The following is a 7,602-nucleotide window of genomic DNA, read 5'->3' as shown; positions in this document are numbered from 1 at the left end:
ATAAAAACTGTTTATTACTCATATTGTATAAAAAAAATGTTTTTTCACATAGTGGTCATTTCAAATGCCTCTCTTACTACGGGGGAACCCAGTGACCTAGAGCTCACAGAATTTTGAGAGTTTGAAGACACTAAAACTAAAACCATGCAAAGGTTGGGACTTCCCACTCCTTTACTAGATGATGTTCCATAGGGACTGGGTGGAGGCAGGAAAAAATGGCATATCCAGAGGTATCATCTATTAATCTTATTCCAAGTCCCACATCACAAGGAGTAGAGAAATATTGGGATCAAAAGCAAAAAAAAAGATGGGGAAAATAATCACAAATCCTGCTGTCTAAGTAAACCAATCACTGGTAAAGCCAAGTGCCCAAGCAACATTCTTTGCCATCAGACTAGCAGGACAGGAAGGACTCCTCATTGTGGAATGGTCTCTATTCACATAGCCCAGACCAGCCAGGGACTCTTGGCTGTACCTTTGGCAGCAACCTCAGAAGAAAATAATGGGGATATGTTCAGATCTGTCCTTTGAGGGAAAAAACCCTGATCACTCGCTGGCGGATCTGCTGGGTCTTCACCCCATAGACAAGAGGATTGAGTGCAGGTGGCACAAGGAGGTAGAGGGTGGCCAGAAGAACATGAACATGATGGGGTACATGGTGGCCAAAGCGATGAGTGAGGAAGGAGAATATTCCAGGAATATAGAAGATCAGGATGACACAAATATGAGACCCACATGTGCTAAAGGCCTTAAGGCGAGCCTCTCCCCCTGGTACCTTCAGCACAGTCTGAAGGATGAGACCATAGGAAATACCAATGGCTACAACATCTACCCCAACCACAAGCAGGGCCACTGCCAACCCATAAGCTCGGTTCACTGTGGTTTCTGAGCAGGCCAGTTTTACCACAGCCATATGTTCACAATAGGCATGGCCTATGATGGTGGCCCGGCAGAAGACGAGTCTCTGCAACAGGATAGGAAAGGGGAGGAGGAGGACCAATCCCCGTACAAACACTGCCCATCCCAATGCGCCCTATGATCCCTGGATGCAAGATGGTAGAATGGTGCAGAGGGTGACAAATGGCTACATAGCGATCCAGAGCCATAGCCACAAGTACACCTGACTCCATGGAAGAGAACGCATGGATGAAGAAACATCTGGATCAGGCCAGACAGTGTACCCAATCTCATGGGCATGAACCAGGAGTACCGCAAGGGTTTTGGGCGCAGTGGAGGAGGCCAGCACCAGGTCAATGCCATGAGAGCATGGCCAGAAAGAGGTACATAGGCTGGTGCAAGGATGAGTCAGTCCAGATGATGAAGATGATGCTCACATTGCCCATTACAGCAAGCAGATAAAAGACACACAGTGGCAATGCTATCCAGTGCTGGCTTTCCCTCCAAACCAGGGATGCCCATCAGGAAAAAAAAAAAGAAGGATGGAGTAGCCTCCAGCTTGAATTACTAAGGGCCATCGTCAATGGCTTGGACACAGAAGAGAGAAAAGGAACCAAAATCATGATCCTCTCCCATTCCTGGTGGGTTTTATCCCAGTGTCTAGATCTGGCCACCATCTTCATGAGAAGAAAGAAGCTGAAAGTGAAACACAAGCAAATAAGTGAGATACAAAGAAAGAGAATCCCCTGGTCTTGAGATAAACGTCTTTAAGGTGAGACATCCACAATTCTGAACTACAATGGGTCTAGTTTCATTTACAGATAAGAGTAAAAGCACTCTGCTTTTAGAGAGATGTTTAAACTCTACCATTCAATTACTTCTCACTTGGAATGCCACTGGAAAGGATCCTCTGCAGCCCCCTCTTGCCATTGCTGAACGCTGTAAATCAATCTGTTCTCTTTAAAGTATTCTCCCTCAGTTTCCACACAACACAGCAGCCTCCAGTTGTCCCTCCTATGTCTCCCATCCCACCCCCTTCTTTCATCTACCTCTCTCTTATATGGTGTTGATTCCAGGGTCCCATCCTCTCCTCTCTTTCCCTGTTCTGTACATTATCCCTGATTGAGTTCATCCATTTTATTAATATTGTAACCAATTTACATCCTTTAATTTCTTCCAAAATCCAGGTTTCTGAGTCAAATACTTTTTTCTGCAACCCAGATCTATTTTGCATTTATCTATACCTAAATATCTATACCACACACTCAACTGGAATTCAAAAACTGAATTAATTTTGCTTACTCTCTCCCCAATCCACTCTACCCCTCCTTCATGCTCATAGCTTTGTGAGTTAAGGCACTATATGTACCTATTCAACCAAAATGTAGAAAACCTGAAATGATCCTTTCTCATTCTTATCTCTCCTCCCTTTTACTTGGGACCAGTTCCTGTTGATTGCACTTTAAAACCCTTTTGACCCACTCATTCTTCTCACCCGGCAGTGTCACTGCACTAGTGCACAAAACTCCTAACTTCTATCATGTGGATTATGTCCTTAGATCTTTCTGGCTTTGCTATAACTCCTTCCTATTCCACCCCTTGTGCATTCTTAAGCCAGAGGATTATAAAAAATATAAATATAAAATTCACATGTCACCATGTCACTCTTCTAAGATTAAAATATGTTATTCCATTTAGTCCATGGAATAAAACTACACATTTAAGACTGGCAAACAAGGCTCTCAAAGGCTATCTTTGTATTACTTTGACTTAACAAATTTTTCACATATAATTGATGTCTGGCTTGAACTGTTTCCAATGTTCTTGGAATTATATGAGTGCAACAACTTACTTTACATGTGCCTTTTGTGTATTCTTTCTTTCCTCCTCTTTATTCTGACTTGGTCTTTCTTTGTCCTTCAAAATTCAGAGTCCACTGATTCGTGTCCCTTAGAAGGACCTGATTAACTGTTGGACCCACACTAATCATGTTAAGAGCACTTTATTTGTATCTTTTTTTGTTCATACACAATTTGGTTTTATCTAATTATAAAAAATCCTTTCAGTGCCTTAATGGTCTGTCTCACATAAACAAACAATTTCTCATTAAACTTCATAATTATATAACTACTAGCTGGTAGAGTCTTCACAGTACAGGAGATAAACATAAGCTTTATAGCCAGACCAGCTGTGCTTAACTTCTGTCCCCTTCATATTCAACAAATGAAAACCATGGTAGGATACCTAAACTCTCTGAGTATAGACTGCCTCACCTGATGGTAGAGCAAATAATATAATTTTACTGATGTAATTATAAATATTAATTAAATGATGTATATAATCTCTGGGTACATAGATTATTCTATAACATAATGCACAAATTTACACTAGTTTTTGTAGTCCCTACCATGAAAGACAACTCCATTCTTGATACTTTCCCAAGATAGGTCCAGTAACTGTAAATACAGACAGTGAGCAGGCAAGATGTTTTTACCAATTGGCAGGTCCCAGAGGATAAACAGACCGACCTTTTGGACAGGGCTAAAGTTAGCATCCAGACTGGCTAGAGGCCCAGAGAGCTAAATCAACTGCCCCAGGGATAGCTGGTTGGGCAGAGAGGCAGAGCAGGGAGTAACACCTGTACCAGACCAGTGGGCTCATGTCTGTCCAGTGTTGGTCACCACTTCTAAGCCTGTCCACCTGATGGCTGTCATAGGAAGCTGCATGTTCGGTGAGCTAGGAAAGCTCAGATTTTTTCTGCAAGTTCAGCAGATTTCTCATTCTCACAGGTCATACTCAGAGCAATAAATTCTTTAGGGGGACTCTGGTGAAAACTTTGCTCATTCCTCCCGCTGCTGAGTGGTTGGCTGGCTAAAATCTCATAATTGAGTCACTCTCCCTTAGACAAAGTACAGCTGATTCACCCACTATTAGTTTTCCTTTCTGAGTGTAGCTCTCACCCCCAATGACCCATTTAAGTACAATAACAAAAACCTTTGAACCTCTCTCTTTAGAAACAACATCGAAGAACCATCTCCACTCAAGAGTACCCCCATGGAATTAGCTCAGGCATCTTAGGTAAATAGATCATAGTTTAACTCCTTCCTCTTTTCCAACCTGCTTCCCAAACTCCCGGACAGATGTCATCCCCAAGTATCACTTAGTATACTTGTATACCCAATATATAACAATAAGCTTTCTGCAGGCAAATCTCTGCCTCAGCGTCTGTTTCTAGAGAATCCAATCTGAGATGAATACCATCTCTCTCAGTGAATTAAGCACTCTGCTTCTTTCTGAAAATTGCAATAGGTCCCATGGAGATCAACTCCAATGCCACAGCAAGTAATGAGATAGGCATTGATTCTCACACAGTCCATCCAAGCAAGTTTTCAATGAGATGGCTAAGACCTTCTCCCGTCATAACTCCCTATTACCAAACAGACCCTTCGCTTGGCAACATCTCTGTTAAAGCAGTTACGTACACCTCAGTAGCCACATTCTCCTTTTGGAATAAATGTTTCGGTTGCAATCTTTTCATTTATCCAGACAACAGTATTTAATTCATAGTTGGTGGGAAGCCTCATTTATTCATTCATTCATGCATGCATTCAGTAGGCATTAAATATCTGCCACATCTGTACTACTCTACTAGATGGATACAAAACAAGCATATGATAAATTAATCCCTACCATCACGGGGCTCACTGGATGGTATATATTATGTCTGTGATCAAAGAAACCTAATAACAGTTATAAGTATTATAAAGTAAAACTTCAGGAGGTCAATCATGTAATAAAAGAATTTCCTCAATTCTGGGGATCGCATGGACAGCCCTCCTACTTCAAATAGTGACCAGGAATAATGGGTTATTTAAGTGAACAGGTGGAGGCTTGTAGGTTGTGGAGGGAGGCTGAGGATACAGAAAAAAACCTTAGGTAAGAGGGAATGGAGATTGGTATTGCCAACGGCTTGGAAAGAATCATGAACATGTGGGGATGTAGTACTCAGGGAAACTGAGCCTAGGGTATAATCAGAAGCCATACGAGAAGATGTGGAACCTGATATATAAGCAGGGGAACTCATAGGTTGGGACTGTGAAAAGTGGAAATCATGAAGATTTTAAGCAAAAAAGAAAGAGACATTAACAGCAATCTCATTATCAAATATGCTAGGAGTATGCATGAGAGGTGAAGCACAGAGGCTGGGAGAGAGTGTTAGGGACAAATACAGTGAATCTCCAGGAGGTTTGAGGTTTTGAGGATATGTCATGGGAATGGGTAATGACGGTAAGGATATTGGAAGAAATAAATCAAGACTATGAAAACCCAGAGTGTTCAAGGGTCCATAAGCATAAAATCCTGTAGTGCCTGCACCAGAGTAATGGGGGAGGGAACAAAAATAGAGAATATATGCACTTAGTCATCATTTCATGAAGAAAAGCAGACAGCGCCAAGCAAAGAGACGAGAGATACACACAAATTAGGAGTAAATATAGACATGATTTGCATGAATGACATGAACAGCAAAGCACCAGTCCAAGCTTGTTTGCTTGGTCTGTGTTCCAGGGGGAAAAAAAAACCCTGAAAATTGCTTCAGGGAACAAGAACAGTGAACTCACTATCAAACAAGAGGTATGAGAAGTGTGAGACAATGAAATGATCCCCACTTAGTAGGAGGTATAACATTTTTTGTCAGAAACAAAAAAACTGGCTAGCGTACAATTTCATATACATTTTGTCAGAAATTAAACAATTAAGCCTATGTGTTGAAGTTTTTTTTTTTCCTCAAAGGCTCACCATGGAGTAATAGCTGAACAAGTAGGAGATGCTCATATCATCAAGATTTTGCAACTAGAGGGGAACCTGGGAGGTTCAGTGGGTTAAGCCTCTGCCTTGAGCTCAGGTCATGATCTCAGGGTCCTGAGATCAAGGCCTCATGTAGGGCACTCTGCTCAGGAGGGAGCCTGATTCCCTCTCTCTCTGCCGGCTCCTGCTGCTGCCTCTCTGCCACTTGTTATCTCTTTCTGTATGTTAAATAAATAAAATCTTAAAAAAATCTTTAAAAAAAAAAAGATTTTACACTAGGGGAACCTGCATGGCTCAGACAGTTAACTGCATGCACAGAGAACTCTACAACCCATCAGTTGTAAAAAGTCATTCATCCACATACTAAGGAATCTTTCATCTGCAGTCCTATAGGAACTACTGTGGCATCTCCAGTAGCCCTTTCTTCTACTCCGACCTATGAAGCAGAGATAGAGAGAGGAGAAGAGGGAGGTCTCCACTTTTTGCCTTTTCTTTGAAAAGAGCTATCTCTTTGGAGTTTTTTGTTGTTGTTGTCATTTTTAATTGTGGGTAAAGATTAATATTTAATATAACATTGTTACATTTTAAACCATTTTTAAGTCATAATTCAGTGGCATTAGGTACATTTACAATATTGTGCAGCCTATCACCAATATCTGTTTCCAGATTTTCCCACAATCCCAAATAGAAGCTTTGTACCTGTTATATAATATATTCCTATTCATCTCATCCTCTAAGCCCTGGAAACCCTTGTGCTATTTTATGTCTCCATGCATTTGTCTACTTAGATACTTCATATAAGAAAGAATCATAGAATATATGTCATTTTGTGTCCAGCTTTAGTTCACTTATCATAATGTTTAAGGTTCTTCTGTGCTGTAGCATGTACCAAGAATTTTTTTTCTTTGAAGGCTGAATACTAATATGTGTATACTACATTTTTGTTAATTCATTCATTAGCTGATGGACACATTGGTTCTCTTTTACATTTTAGCTACTGTGAATAAGGCTTGCTGGTGATATCTTCTTACTAATAATATTGAAGATTATATTTAACAGAGGAAACATGGGACCATTGAGCATGGCATAGAGCAAAAGCCACTTAGGAGAAAGACTGACGCAGACTTTCCTTAGGACCATAGTTTAGCCTTAACCCTCACAACTACTGAGGCCCTCTTGACAACCTGGGCTCATATTCTTGTAAACCTTGGTCATTCATAGCATCTCTTTAACCTAATCCAACCCGTGTCCCTGTGTTGGCCTTGTACCTCCCATGCAGAATTGGTCTTAGTGACTTAAGAACCAACATCCATCACAACACTATCACCATTTTGACCATAGTTTCTATATTTTCAAGTTCATTTCATCATCACACTGAGAGCCTAGAAAACACTCAGGATGAGGAAGAAAATATTGAAGAAAAGAAGAGCAAATGAAGATAAGGAAGAAGATAAATGCTATTTTTCTGCTTGTTCTATGTTTATACACAGCAGTGAGATTACATTATAAGAGTAATCACGTTCTCCAGGGCATCTGCACTGTGTCCATAATATCCACCAGTTTGAAATTTTTTTAAATGAAATTACATTTGAAAGTTGAGATGTGTTCATCACAATGATAGCAGTAAAGACAGTAGTGTTAATAGTGATTGTGACTGCAATGCTGATTTTGTGACAACTTATGTCATTTCTTCAATAAAAAGTTATTGAGTGTCTATATCACAATTTGAGATTTATGTATTCATTTAATCCAAAATACTCATATGTCAATGTGGACTCAAGAGAAAACATATTAACATGATACAGTCCCTAAAATAATAAAATTTATTTATTAAGTAACATTTATTGAGTGCTATCTGTACTGGGCACTATGCTAAGGGTACAGTACAACTCACCCACT

General features: G+C 40.3%; 1 pseudogene; it reads right to left on the bottom strand.

Annotated features, from left to right (window-relative positions):
* Positions 1–514: 514 nt before the first annotated feature.
* Positions 515–1,520, bottom strand: LOC123389694 (annotated as a pseudogene).
* Positions 1,521–7,602: the final 6,082 nt, after the last annotated feature.

Source organism: Mustela putorius, unplaced genomic scaffold (assembly GCF_011764305.1).
Source record: "Mustela putorius furo isolate JIRA1106 unplaced genomic scaffold, ASM1176430v1.1 tig00003998_pilon_pilon_pilon, whole genome shotgun sequence".
Lineage (NCBI taxonomy): Eukaryota > Metazoa > Chordata > Mammalia > Carnivora > Mustelidae > Mustela > Mustela putorius.
The sequence above is the reverse complement of the archived record's forward strand: the minus strand, read 5'-3'. Positions and strand labels throughout refer to the sequence as shown.